The sequence below is a fragment of the Physeter macrocephalus genome, chromosome 16 (assembly GCF_002837175.3).
Source record: "Physeter macrocephalus isolate SW-GA chromosome 16, ASM283717v5, whole genome shotgun sequence".
NCBI lineage: Eukaryota > Metazoa > Chordata > Mammalia > Artiodactyla > Physeteridae > Physeter > Physeter macrocephalus.
Window position 1 is genome coordinate 98467497 of NC_041229.1, and position 14754 is coordinate 98482250.

A 14754-nucleotide genomic window follows, 5' to 3' on the forward strand; every position below is an offset into this window, starting at 1 on the left:
AATATGAGGAGGGTTTATCAAGCCTCTTCAGGGCTGTCTTGCTTACTGAATCACCTTGTTAAATTTCTGGTTAGTTCTCTGGTCTGTTGCTTGCTCCAAGCAGGACTCCAACCTCCAGGTAGTAGAACCACTGGGCTTCGCCATATACTTGCCACCAAGATGGCTAGTTTTACAGACAGCGCTGACGGGCATGGGTTTTGGCTTTCTACTTCAAACCAAGTGAGCTGGCTCTGGAAGCAAAGCTGCTGGGCTGTGGGGGAAGATGAAAGCTGCTCCAAGCAGGAACGTCACAAACTCCCACCATTTTTACTCAGAGTTTAGAAGTTTTTCATGAATTCATTGTATGGCTTAGGTTGATTTCCAGTGCCCAGAAATAGTTATTTAGACAACTTTGTTTTTAGTATTATAGTTGCTTTTTGGGGGGAGAGGATTTGCTGACCTCCTTATCTGTCATACCAGAAGTCCCACCCTCTGTCTAATTAGAAGGTTTAGTCCATTTATTCAATACATTTAGGGTAATGAACGATATGGTTGGTTTTAAATCCCCCTTCTTGGTATTTGTTTTCTATTTGTCCCGTTGGTGTATTTTCCTTCTCTTACTCCTTTCCTGCCTTCTTTGGGTTAAACATCTATTCTTTAGCAGTCCATTTTAATTTCTCTACTGGCTTTTAAAATATAACTCTATGTATTTTTTGGCATCACTCTAGGAAATACAAGTATCCTAAATTTACCAAGTCTACCTTGAATGAATATCGCATTGGTTCATGTAAAATGTAAGAACCTTACAACAGTAAAATACCACCTACCTCAACCCATCTCCTGTGCTAGTATTGACATATGCATTAAATACTCATATGTAATTTACCACACAATAAAATGTTATTATTTTTTCCTTGTAGACCCAAATTTCCATCTGGTGTCATTTTTCTCCAGCCTAAAGAACAAGAACCTCCTTTAGCATTTCTCATAGTGCAAGTCTGCTGTCAATGAATTCTCTCACATTATGTTCACCTAAAAATAACTTTCTTTCGCTCTAATTTTTGAAGGATATTTTTACTGAATATACAGTTTAGGAGGACTTATTTTTCTTTCTGTATTTTAAAGTCATTGTTCCCTTGTCTTCTTGCCTCTCTTGTTTACTACGAGCAGTCAATCGATATTTGTATTTTTCCTTATTTTTTCCTTTGGCTGTGTTTAAGGTTTTCTTTTCATCTTTGATTTTCAGCAGTTTGACTATGATGTGTCTAGCTATGGTCCTCTTTGTATTGATCCTGTTTAGGGATTGCTGAATTACTTGGATCTATAAGTTAATTAAAAAAATCGAATTTGGGAAAATACTGGTGATTATGTCTTCAAACATTTTTTTTTCCCTGTCTATTCTCTATTTCCCCTTCTGGGACTTCAATTATATGTATATCAGCCTGCTTAATATCATCCCAGTCACTGGGATTTTGTACATTAAATTTTATTTTTTCTCTATTTCAGTAAGCTTTAAGTTTCAGGTACTGTACTGTAATTTTCTGTCCTACAATTTCCATTTTTAGCATTTTTCATTCTTCCACTGTGACTCCTAGCTTTGCACTCATTACGACCATCTTTTCCCTTAAGTCCTTGGACATATTACAATAGCTGCTTTAAAGTGCTTGTCTGCTAATTTCAACATCTGGGTCGTTCTAGGGTCTGTTTGAATTGATTGCCCCCCCCCTTGTTTATGGTTCACATATGTAGTAGTTTTTTATTGTATACCTACTACTTTGAATGACACCTTATATCGGGTCTATGTTTTGCCATATTCTCTTATGGGTATTGATTTTTGTTCTGAAAGGTTAAGTTACTAGTGAATCTCTTTGGTCCTGCCAGTCTTGATTTTATTCTTTTATAGGGTGGGTCTATATCATTTCTGAACTTAACTCTAAGGCATGATCCTTATTCCTGAGGCCTGGCTTTTTTTTTTTTCTTTTTTCTTTTTTTTTTTTGTGAGTTCTTAACTGAATGCCTGAGGTTTCAGCAGGTTTCCTCCACGTTGGCAGTCCCATTCAGCTCTTAGCTGGTCATCAATCTTTGCTCAGCCTTGTAGAGCCTTGCCCTGTGCATACACAGCCCAGCCTGCCGCTAAGAACCCTTCATAAGTCTCCACACAAACGTCTGGGCTACTCCCTCTCAACTGCTACTTGACCCTACACATTCCAGTTGCTTCAGCTGCCCAGAACTCCCACATCTGCCTTCTTAGCATGGTGAGATTACAGCCCCCTTTGGGCTCCACCTCGATGCACCAAAGTAGGGAAGTGTGTGCAGTCCGAGAGCTGGGTGATTGTGGGCTTGCCTCTCAAGGATTATAGTCGTGTGTTGCCTATTGTACAATGCCTCAAAACGTTTGACTCCTATATTTTGCCCAACTTTATCATTGTTTTCAGCGGGGGGGGGACAAGGTAGAAAAATCTCACTCCATCTTTAAACTAGTTTAATTATTGCAGAAAGGTTAAAGTTCCTTTTACAATATCCAGGTATCCCAGTGCTTAGAACAGTGCCTTAAACAAATATTTACTGAATGAATTCATCAATTGCAAAAAGTAAAAATATCATAGGACTTAAATTGCAAAGAAAAAGTATATCTTCCTTTATCACCCTAGTTCCTTTCCTCTGCTTTATCTCCTGTTAGTGTTTCTTGTATATTCCTCCAGAGTTTTTCTATGTATGTAAGATTACGTGTGTGTACAGAATATTGTTTTCTCTCCTAAATAAATGAGGTCATTAAGCTATTCAGTGGTTTGCCCTTTATTTTTGTTTTCTAAAAAAGTATATATCTTGAACACCTTTCCATACCAGCACATACAGACTTCCTCATTCATTTTAAAAGCTGTGTCGTTTTCTGTAGCATAGATATATCATAATTTAGTTAATCAGTTCCCAGTTGATCTATCTTTCTATCTTAAGCCTTCTCTAGATAAGAAAACAAAAGCTCACCTGACAAGCAGGCACTTCTCTGGACACTCCTCTGATTGAATTTAACCTCCTTTATCCTGTGGAGCTACTGTGAAGCAGGGCTCACATTTAGAAGTGTTTCTGCCCCCATGTGCCAATGACTGCCACATACGGTAGATGGTAGATGGAGGCGGGTGGCGGAGAGGAGCAGAGAACCTTCTGGGGGAGCACTGGAGAGAATGAGAGAGAGAGAACAAGAGGTGCTTTCTGGCTTAGGGTGGTGGTGGTCAGGGAAGGCTTCATGGTGTCGGTGTCATTAGGATTAGATCAGATTTGGAGGTGAGGTCTTTTGAAAACGGCTGCTCCAGCTGAAGAGAACAGCGTGGGCACAGGCACAGACAAGGACCTGGACGGGGAACAGAAGTAGACCTGAGCATCATGCAAGGCGAGGGAAACAGGGAAAGAAAGCTGGGGAAGCATTTAGGACCAGGGCGCAGTGATATCAAGCGCCAGGCCCAGGAACTGAGCAGCGACGGAGAACTTTCATAAAATTTCTGCTTGGGAAGGGTTTGTTATAAGGCTCAGAGGACTGGATTGGTAGACTAGGGGCACTTGCTAGTAAGAGCAAACTTCCACAGATTTGTTGTTGAAACTCCCCCCGTTTTCCTCTCACTTTTGTTATCTGGGTCCGTTTCCCTCTGTTTGTCGCCGGTTCCCTGCTCTGCGGTGTCTGGGCTGAGGTGACCGTGGGCCCACACCGCCTCCCTGTGTTCGGTTTGTGCATTGCATGCAGCACAGCGGCTCCCCCAGGGCTGAAGGGGGTGGAGAGGTCAGGGTGTCAGTCGGGTCCCATGATGATCATCGCCATTCACTCACTAAGTTTTTCAGCTGGGAGACTGATTTCATTAGCAACGACATCAAGACGAGCACTCATGTTCCTTTCCGCACACAGAGTCACCGTGAGGGGAGGGGACAGGTCTACCTGGAGGACCTGCCTCTACCAGCCTCCTGGGCTCTAGGTGAGGGGTGGAGACCTCTGCCTGTTCCCGTTGGCATCCTGTCCGCATGGCATGGTACACCTTAAGATATGCTTACCTCTTTGATCAAGGGGAGTGATATTTTTTCTCTCTTCTTTGATCTTCATATTCTTTTCTAATTACAGTGAGAATCTCTGAATTCATTTCTGGGTTCTCGGGAGGACTTCCTATGAGAAGAACAAGACGACAAAGGTAGGTTCAAAACCATCCCTAGCACAGAGGGGTGGCTGTCCCTAACAGTCATAGCTCCCTCACTGCCCGAGAGATCAAGTTCAATATCTTCAGCTGGACTTCAAGGCCCCTCAAGATCTAGCTGTACCTTCCTTTTGAGCCTCAGCCCTTGACACTTCCCTTCTGTGTATCACATTTCAATCCAAATCCCGGCGCATGTTCCCTCTGCCTGGGATACTCTTTGTCCAATCTTTATTCTGGCCCATGTCATCCTTCTGGAGAGCTCCTATATACCCACCAGACTCAGATCAAACATACCACCTCTGCAAGTGTTTCCTGAGCCTGAAGTCAGCACCTTCCCTGGAGTTCAATGATTTGTACGTATCTCATTTCAGTCTTCTTAATGCCTAATAACAGTGACCTGGCATAGTGTAGGTACCCAGCGAATATTTGTAGGTGAAGCATAAATGGTCCCAGGTCTGGGAGGTGGCTAAGATGATGGATAGATAGTGACTTGAAGAGGCAGAAGGTTAGAGAGAAGGAAGCAGAATAAGAGTAGGTTCATGAAGGGCACTTAAACCCTGAATGTACCCTCAGAGAGGTGACACTCCTTTCCCTCTGGATGTCAGAGTGGGTTTCCTTCTATCTCCAGGGTCTCCTTGTCAATTTCCCCCTTAGTTCACACCCGTGTCTTCACTAACTCTGCCTACTTCCCATCCCCAACTTGGGATTGACCTTGGGAGCCAAGTGCCCTGGATCATATTGGGCCCTTGAGTACTTTCTCCTCAAGGCCCAAAGGCCAGGTTCAAATCCAGGATCCACAATTTTTTTGTTGGCCTGGTGTCTTAGGCAAACTCCTTCATCTCTCGGAGCCTCAGTTTCCTCGACTGTAAAATCAATACAGTGATATTGATTTTCTCTGTGTACCTCAAAAAGCTGGTGTGAAAAATCATACTTGATAATGGATATGAAATTGCTTCCTGGAAATTCTATAGATAATTATTATTATAATGGCAACTGATAAAAATAAGTGCCTGGAATATGCTATTCCCTGCGATCTTTCCTGAAAGCTGAGGCCAAAAGAATGGTAGAATATAGGGATAGACAAATATGTTGAATCAATCTGAAGAAATGAAGCAAATCTTTAAAGCTTTTAATCCTCCCTTAACAGGAATCAGAGTGGATTAGACTCTGAATCTTTGCAGCTCCTGTATCTCATGCCACCCTGGAGGCAGTGTTGCCTAAAGGTTAAGAGAACGGGGTTTGGTGTCACATGATTTGGGTTCAAATCCCATCTCTGACAACTGGGTAGAGTTACTTAAGCGATAGCTTAGTCTGTTTGTGCCTCAGTCTTTTTAGTAAAATGGGAATGATTTTAATAATGGTACTTATCTGCTTGTCTTGTTGCAACCGGATGCCGTGATCCCTGTAAGGCACTCCGCACAGGGGCTGGCGTACAGTAAATGTCAGCTTTGATCATTTCCCGTTAGCTTCCTGCTCATGGGGGTTGACGGTTTTGCGTTTGCTCTCACCTTGATTAAAGTGACAAGGCTCAATAATGACCAGGCAGAGAGCAAGGAAAAAAACATCTAATGAGAGACTGGCTAGTAACTGAGGATAGAAAGGATCTTAGCCACTCTCTAGTCCAATTCCCTCATTTAAAAAATGGTAAAACTGAAGCCCAGGGAGGAAATAAATATTTCTCCCAAGATTACATAAGCAATTCAGTTCAGTGTATTGACTATTTTCTCATGCCTATTATACTCCAAGCATTATCTGCATTTCTGTGGATGAGTGGATCAATAAGAAACAGTTCTTGCCTTTGCACAACTTTCCCCAAAGTGTGTAACATGCAAAATAAAGTTAGCATGGTCAGAATTGAACCCAGAAAATACTGGATTAAATAAAATGAAACAGGTTTTTTTTTGTTTTTTGCTGTGTGCTCTGCCCATCTCTGAGAGGGAGTTTTCCATATGCAGCATATGACAGAAGTTATTATTTTTTTCCTCTTGAGTCTATCTTTGGGATGTGTGCCCTGTGGCACACCTATGAAAAATGTGACTTTAGCTAGAAGTTCACAGAGGGTGGGGCTCTATGAAAATGGATCGATAAGAAGTTCATTGTTGATGAGGCAGAGATGGGACGCAGACTAGTGCTCAGGGGACCTACCTTGAGGGCACAGAGCCCTCTCGCCTCCGTCTTGTGCTTTTACGTAGATCTCCTTCCGAGGAACACCTGAAAGCAGTCTCAGTCAATGTCCCAGAGCACACACTTCGGGAACAGCAGTCTTGTAACTAAGGTGTTGAAGGAAGAAGAAACACCAAGAAGACAACGAGATTGAGGCAATGACCAGGGCAGGATAAGGATGCTAGCTGCCACTGGTGCGATGCCCGCCACGTACCCAGCCTCCTTTTACTTGTTACGTTACCTACATTCACATATTCGATTCTCACATCAACCCTTAGAGGTCAGTACTATTAATACCCCGTTGTACAGATGAGGAAACAGGCACAAGTGGTTCATTGACTTGCTCGGGTCATCTAGCAAATGAGTAGAGGACCTGAAGTTCAGATCTAAGCGATTGGCTCCAGTCTGGGCTTGGAACCAAGATAGGCGTAGGGGTCGCTTTGGCTGCCATATGTATTTCTCTTTGCCTGCATCCTATGGACAGATGTAGGACTAGTTATCCAGGAAGTGGATCCTGTTTTGATCTGCTGTGTGGTCACAAGTATTGGGGTGGAGGGATTCAGCTTGGAATAGGCATCCTTCCTGCTTGTGTCTACCCTTCTCCATTCTGAGCATTTGCTCAGATACCACCTTCTCTATGTTTACTGCCTTCTCTATGCTCAGTATTTTGCTAACGCTTGCCTGGGGCATTTGCTGTGTGTACCTTGTTTCCAAGTTACTGGCACAGATCTACTGATGCCCCCTAGACAAGTCATAGCTGCTTGAAGGCAGAGGCAAGTTCTTATTCCTATGCGCAGATTGCCCACCTCCGAGCTTTGCTCAGTCATTATTGTTAAATGAATAAAAGAATGAATTCAGAACCATTGAAGAGAACCTAAAAAACTCCCTGAAAAGTGGAAATACCACATGTGGAAGTCATTTAGTGTTGTTCCCTAAATATTTCCATCTTCCAGGCATTGATGGAAATGGCATTCTTTACTTTCTTTGAAATTATAGATGGCCATATAATCTTTGAGAAATGAAATGTGAGCAGAAAGGGTATGAGTGTTACCTCTGGGGAAGAGATTTAAAAGTCAGTGTACAGTTCATCACATTCTTTCTCCGTCGTTATGATGGCAGTGTTTCAGGTGGTCACTGCTCCACCAGCCTTAGTGTGGGAGTGGCTTGGAGCAGAGGCCCCGGACGACCCCCACGGACTTGTGGCACAGGTGAGCAAGGAACATTTGTGATTTTAAACTACAGGATTTTTTGGGGGGGGTGGGTGATGAATATGTTTATTACCAATTGTAGTGATGATTTCAAGGGAGTATACATATGTATAAAAAGTTATCAAGTTGTACACTTTAAATACATGCAGTTTATTGTATATAAATTATATTCTAATAAAGCTGTTAAAAAAAGAAAATATTCAAATCCATATTTATTTTGAGGGCTCAAAAAAAGGAAAAAAATCTTAAATTACCCTAGATGCTATATATATATATATATATATATATATATATATATATATATATATTTTTTTTTTTTTTTTTTGCGTTACGCAGCCCTCTCACTGTCGTGGCCTCTCCCGCTGCGGAGCAGAGGCTCCGGACGCGCAGGCCCAGCGGCCATGGCTCACGGGCCCAGCCGCTCCGCGGCATGTGGGATCTTCCCGGACCGGGGCACGAACCTGTGTCCCCCGCATCGGCAGGTGGACTCTCAACCACTGCACCACCAGGGAAGCCCTAGATGCTATATTTTTATTCTAAGCAAGTATTTAAATATTTTCTTCATGTAACATTGCTTATTTTTTTTTTTAATGTCTTTTGATGAGCAGGATTTAGTTTCTGACTTGAAAGGTCAATAAAGAGAATTATTATAGCTCTTTTCAGGGAAAGATTACTATATTTTTAGTCCAAAATTACCTTCAGGGAACCAGGAGTAACCTATCCTGTGACACCTTACACACACTGATAGAGAAGCTGATCTGGCAGACGTCAAAAACAGGAGCTCTCGTGTTGGATGAAGATTGCTACTTGCATGATCTACTCAGGGAAAAATAACCTCTCATAAGGCATGGGGATTTTAAAGCTGTTCGCTGTTACAGCGTAACCTAGCTCATCCTGACCGATGTGCCATGGGAGATCTTCTGGGGGATGATTCTGAAAATGAACGTCACAGTTGCCAAGCATGAGGAGAGAGCAGAGAGGAAATGGGGTCCTGAATTAGAGGCAAAGCTCTGCTACTATCAGTTCAGAATCCAATCTGAAGAATGGCAGAGAGGTAGAAAGGGAACCATACGTATTGACAGCCAGGGAGATGCTAACTGGAACTGGAAGGGCCATCTGGTCGCTGCACCATGGCTAGGGAGGTGGTGAGGAGCAAGGCTTGTGGATGACATGTGAAGCGATAGGTGGGCGGTGGGGTGCAGAGGTCATAACGTGATGCATGTTCTATTCTGATCATTTAGTGCTTCTCAAATTTTGAATTAATTGCCATTATTTAAAAGTCCAGATTTTTGACTTCTCTGGAAAAAGCAGAAAGTCTGGGTGATGTAGTGTAAGTATGTAGTATGAAACTTTCTTAAGACACAGTGTATATGCTGTAGGTCCCTACTGTCTGTAGCCATACTTGCTTCATTCATTTCTGTACTGCCCGATCCCTGGAACCATTGGAATTGGAGATCCCTGTATGATTTGGACTTGGGAACCTAATTTCAACCTATGTTATATCTATTAAATGTTATTAGAGGCAAAATAGCGCACTTCCATCTCTGGATGGCAGCTCCTCTTGCCAGCACTAAGGCAAGATTGTCTTAGGATCAGTTTCAGTGCCTAAAAGAACAAAGGTGTGCAAACCCTTTACATATTTTGCTGAGAAGAAGACAGAATGATTCTGGGTTGAGACTCAAGATATAGAGGCATTGAAACCAGGAGCTTTTTAAAAGTGAAAATGGCTTTGGGCAGAGGAGATTGGGTGGTCTTTGGTTCTGGCTCTGTTTGCCAATTAGCCACGGCCACTTTCCCTTTCCATAAATGGGCTCAATTGAGAGAAGGTGAGGGTGAGGTCTGGGCGAGGGAAAGTGGAAAGTGTGCAAAGTGAGCACTGGGGAGAGGTCTGAGCCTGGAGGAGGAAGTTATATTAAGGCTTCAGAGAAACTTTGGCAAAATTGTTTCGGCTCAGCAGATGAAAGAAGATGTGGAACAAACACGGGGAGAACAAAGGCAGTAGAGGAAACCCAGGCGGGCTCAGGAGATAAGTCAGGGGAAGAAGACAAAGGCAGCTAAATTTAAACAGTAGAGAAAAGATGCCTCAGCAGGGCCAGGAGCGTCTATAAATATCTGGAAGGCAACAGGCTCCAGAAAGAAAGGAAGAATTATTCACTGTCTTCCCAGATGTAGGACAGACACAGAGGCCAGAAGGAAGCCGGGACGGCGTCAGGCTGCTGGACGCAGGGGAATAAAGCGGTGTTTGTGCTACGGTAGGAACTGGGCAGTGAGTGGCGACTCTGGCTCCTGAGCGGCTGCTCAGAGTGGGATCTCTTCCAGGCCTCCCAAGACTGCCTGGCCTGGGGCCCTTCAGAGACAACTAGTTCCTAGCACAGCTGCATCTCTGCTGGCACAGAGGAGCCCTGTAGGAGCAAAAGAGTACACTTGGCTCTAGGTGCCGAGATTGACTGGCGGCCTTCGAAGTCCCTTCCCTTCTCTAGCTCCTGTTTTCCTCTTTGTAAAATGGGGAAAATTGCTGGTAACCTACCAGGGATAGTCTGAGGATCAAATGAGCCTTTGTGTGTGAAAGGGCTTTGGAAGCCCTAAAGCCTGTGACAGTTGGAAGATGTTTGCTCTGCCTGATAACCACCGGCCTGCGTTTTCCCAGGCCCCTTGGATAAGGTGGTCAGGGACATTATTAAGGGGTGAGAAGTTTCTCCCTTTCCAGTTTCTCTCCGTCTCTCCCTCCCTTACTTTCATGATCCCTTATGCTCCCTCTTCAAACATTCCTTGATGCACTGGCGCCACCTGAGGCCCTGGAGGTATGCCTCAGAGCAAAGCAGAGTCCCTGTCTTTAAGGAGTTAGTGAGTCAGCAGGAAAAGGAGGACATGAACCCAGATAACTTCCTTCCGGTGCAACAGTGCCACAGCAGAGGCAAGGGCTTAGCCGCAGGTGACCAAGGAAGAGAGGTGCGGTCCAGGCAGGAGGAACAGCATGTAGCCACGTGCAGAAATGGGAACAGCACACTGTGCATTCGGGAACCACAAACAGTTCAGTGAGGGCTGTAGCATGGGCTGTGTCTCCTGCAGAAAGGCTTGAGATGAGGCTGGAGGCGGACCCTGGGCTGTGCTGTGCAGGGTCTTGCAGGCTGGGCCGACGATGCTTATTCTGTCCATCGAGGGGATTCACCGAAGGCTTTGGAGCAGGGAGTGCCAGGACGCCCTTTCCATTTTAGAAAGCTCTCTCTGTAGTCAGTGTGGGTGATGGACTGAGGTCCGTGGTCTGAGCAGAGCACTGCCCCACTCCCGATATGCATTTGCCAGGGGCGATTTGAGAAACCTGAGTCACCAGCACTCATGGAGAGAGGGAAAGGGTCACTCCTGGGGCTGAGCTGAGACGGATGGGTGAAAGTGCTAATTAGCAGAGGGCAGGTGTCCAGGAAATTGCTGAGACTGTGCTTCCTTGCTTAGGCTGGAGATAATATACCACTCCCATCCCATATTTCTCCTTGGAGGAAACACCACCCTGGGGCCCAGTTTCCATAACCCAGGAGCAGGGCCAAGTGCCTTCTCTAGCTCCTTTCTCCTGCCTGTTGGCATTTCTGTTTGAGAAATGAAGGCAGTGGGCTTGGTAGAATAACGGCATCATTAAAATTCCCCAAATAAGATGATCATGTTGTATCTGCGTTTCAGAACCTTCCTGGAACTCCTCCATAGTTGCCTCTGCCTCGCCCAACTTCCCTGTGCCTACAGTTCAGCTCTTTCATCTTCTCCCATTCCCTGATGATATGGCATTATCGTGTTCACTCTGTTTCTATCTGAATACAGAGCCTGCACATGAGCTGAGATCGGTTCCAACTGCTCTGCTTCTCAGAGAATTCCCTGGTTGTTTGCTTCAGTAGCTTGAAATAAAAACCCCGATGTTAATCTGAGGATGACACCAGCTCCCTGTGCAGTGTGGGGCTTGTGAGGAAGTGCCCCGGTGTAGCCAGGCCCTGGAAGGGCTGCGGGCATCACCTACAGCTGGGTGTAGGCCACCCGGTCCTGTAACCGACTCACCCAAAACAAACAAACAAACAAACAAACACACTCCCCAGATAGAGAATCTCATGGTGAGGAGGGCTTTAAAGATCACGTGTAGTAGACATATTTGGAGGACACGCCCAGCTTCCACAATCTAACCTGAGGACAGTCCTCTGCCTTGCCACCCCCCATCCCGCACATGCAGAAATGGACTCAAGTAGTGATGCTTTTATTGCATATTCTTGCTGCTCCAGCCACAGCTGATTGGGCAACGGGTGGACACCTGCCTCAGGAAAACCCAGCCAGAGACAGAGCTGGTCCAATCAGACCATCTCCAGAAAATCCAGAATTGAGTTACAGAGAGAATTGTTTAGCTTGCTGTGGAGCTGAAGCCAGAGGAGCAGAATTCAAATCCTGGCCCTCCCACTTCCCAGCTGTGTGATTTTGACTCAGTTGCTTGGACATGAGGATTGAATGAGCAAACACAGGTAAGTGCAGAGAATGGTGCCTGTTGGAGCCTGGGAAACATCAGTTACTGCTCCTGAGAAATTACAGAGAAGTTTGTGAGGAAGCAGCGATGGAGAGTACCCATCTCCTCAGTATCCGAATGAGAAGAAGGGGAGGGCCGCTGGGTGAAAATTAGACAAATAGGCTCAAGAGCATGAAAGTGGGATTTCCTCCCTGTGGGAGTTAATTCTCTTCTGGATCACTGTGGTTCCCTTTGTATCACACTCAGCTGCAGAGCAGAGACTTGGGACCAGGCATTTCTACCTAGAAAAATCCACAGGAATAATGGAGTCCAGTTAGCTGTGGACTAATGTTGGTGTGGAGGTAGCTCTTCTTCTCATTCTATCTGTTGTATGAGGACAGGAAGGTTCTCAGCAGGTTAGCACTTACCGGAGACCACAGAGCTGCAAGTGTTAGGGCCAGATCGTAAACTCAACCCTCCTGAGTCTAATGCTAGTAAACAGTCTCTCAGTCATAATGGAGTGTGGAGGAAGTAGAAACGTTGGTGCCATTTTCCCCCTGAAATGAAAACCAGTCTTATGTCTTCTTGTAAGTGGTATTTGGACCCTCCTGTGAAAAGAAATTGGTTTTTTCCTTTTGCAAGCTTTGGGTTTCTATCGTGTAAGGTTGTAAGAGTTATCACAGCCTGTGTGGAAGCCGAACTTAACGCCATGGGGTCGATCAATTCTAAAGCAACTGGAGAGCGGGGAGCTGAGCGTCTTTTACTGGGAAAAGGCAATTGTCTTTTATTGACTTTTCTGATTCTCAAGAAGTTCTCCTGCAGTGGGTGACTATGGAGTTGCCTTAGTGCCGGTTGCTGAAACACAGGAAGGCCTCTCCAAAGGTAGGGTTGAGCTGTATAGAAGAAGCTCAGTCTAGAGTAATGTAGTGATGGAAGAATGGGGCTTAAGGCTATGCCTAGCCCATGACTGTTTTGTTTGGGATGCATAATATATCAAAAACATTTCTTTGGCCAGTACTAAAAAAACCAGACCATTTCACATAAAGATCTGGATTTCCCATTAAAAAAACCCAAAAAACAAAAAACCTCTGGCAACGCTGGACCTTGTTCTATGACAATTGGCTAGACCCAAATAGTGATGCTCCCTTCAAATGAGGCATGTGTCTTTCGGTTTGTCACAGTTCCCTCCACCACATGTGTGGTCTTATACCTCTCACATTTCACTTATTACTGTAGTGGACATTTTCGTTTGTAATCCACTAAATAATGGAAATAGCACTGCACTGGTAATAGAAGACTTCAACACCAGTTCTGATGCCAAGATGCTACAGTGGTATTGGGCAAGTCTCTTAAGCTCACCAGACCTTGTTTAATTCATACATGAAAGGGAATATTGTCTCACCACGTGAAAGTGTTTGGGAAAGCTGATTCATTCATTCATCTAAGCATTCAGTTAATGTATATTGAGTATATACATTACATACTCAGTAATGGAGAAGCAGTGTGACAAAAGCAGAGGTGAATGTTATTATTCAGTGGAGGAAACAGGTAACTACATAAGGGGGAGAAATACAGGGTGCCCTGAGGACACATTACAAGAACATTTTGCCCAGTCTAGGGTTCAAGAAAGGCCTTCAGGAAGGGAAAGAGAAGAGTGTCCTGGGCAGAGAGAACAGCACGTACAAAGGCTGGAAGCAAGAGAAAGCAAGGTGTGTTTGAGAAACGTAAAGGATGTGATATAGGCAGAGAAGGATGGAAAGTGAAAAGAAGAGCTGGAGTTAGAGAAATGAACGAAGGCCAGATTATGAGGGCATTTGATGCCAAGAAGTGCTCTGGCCAGTTTAGGACTTTTTGTTTTGAGACTTGTCTGCCTCTTTAGCTATTCAAGAAGGAGAAACAGCAAGTAGATGGGTGGACAGATCCCAAGTATCAGCATGAGAGACAGAAAGCAGTTCCCCAAGAGTAAACAGAGAAAACAATGATTAGCTAGTTCATGATGGATCACAGTTGAGTCTGATGCAACTAACTCATCACCGAAATGCATTTATAGCTAGCAAACAGAACACATGATGAAAAGATACTTGTAATAAATCATATTTTAATAGGAAACAAAAACTGCCTGGCTCAGCTCCTTTGGTCTTTTATCTTGACAACTTCACTATGTGTTGTCAATTAACTGAACTGCTGGCAGAAAACATCTGAAAAATTAATTGGCTTCCAAATGGGTTTCCCAGAAACACATTCTTGTAAACTTGTAACGGTAACTGCAGAAATGTTGCCTGGGTGACATTTAAACATAAAGACAGTAACAGAAAGAAATCATCACCTAGGGCTCTTTAAAAACTTGATCTCTCTATGTTTCTGAAAATCTAGGCTTCACCAACAATTAGTTGACATTTCCAGGTAATTGAGGACAAAAAGTTCTCTTAATCCAAGTACATCGGTTCTTCATATCCTTTGGGGGTGAAGAATCAGGACCAGTCTCATCATTGTAATTGCCAGTGGGGATGGGAATAGAAAAATCTCTTCTTCTGGGTGGTTATCAATGTGAAGAATTCCCACTGCTCCTTCCACCCATTGTTTTGGGGAAAATGAGCATGTTCACGTCCTCCCTCATCTGTGTCAGAGTCCTGGGCCCCTCTCCAAGTCCAGTGCTTGTTTTAAATTGGAGCAGAGTATGAGGCCGGTCTTCCCACATAGTCTAAAAATTCCTCTTTAAAAGGATTATCTATATTCTGGCACAGAAGCATGAATAAAA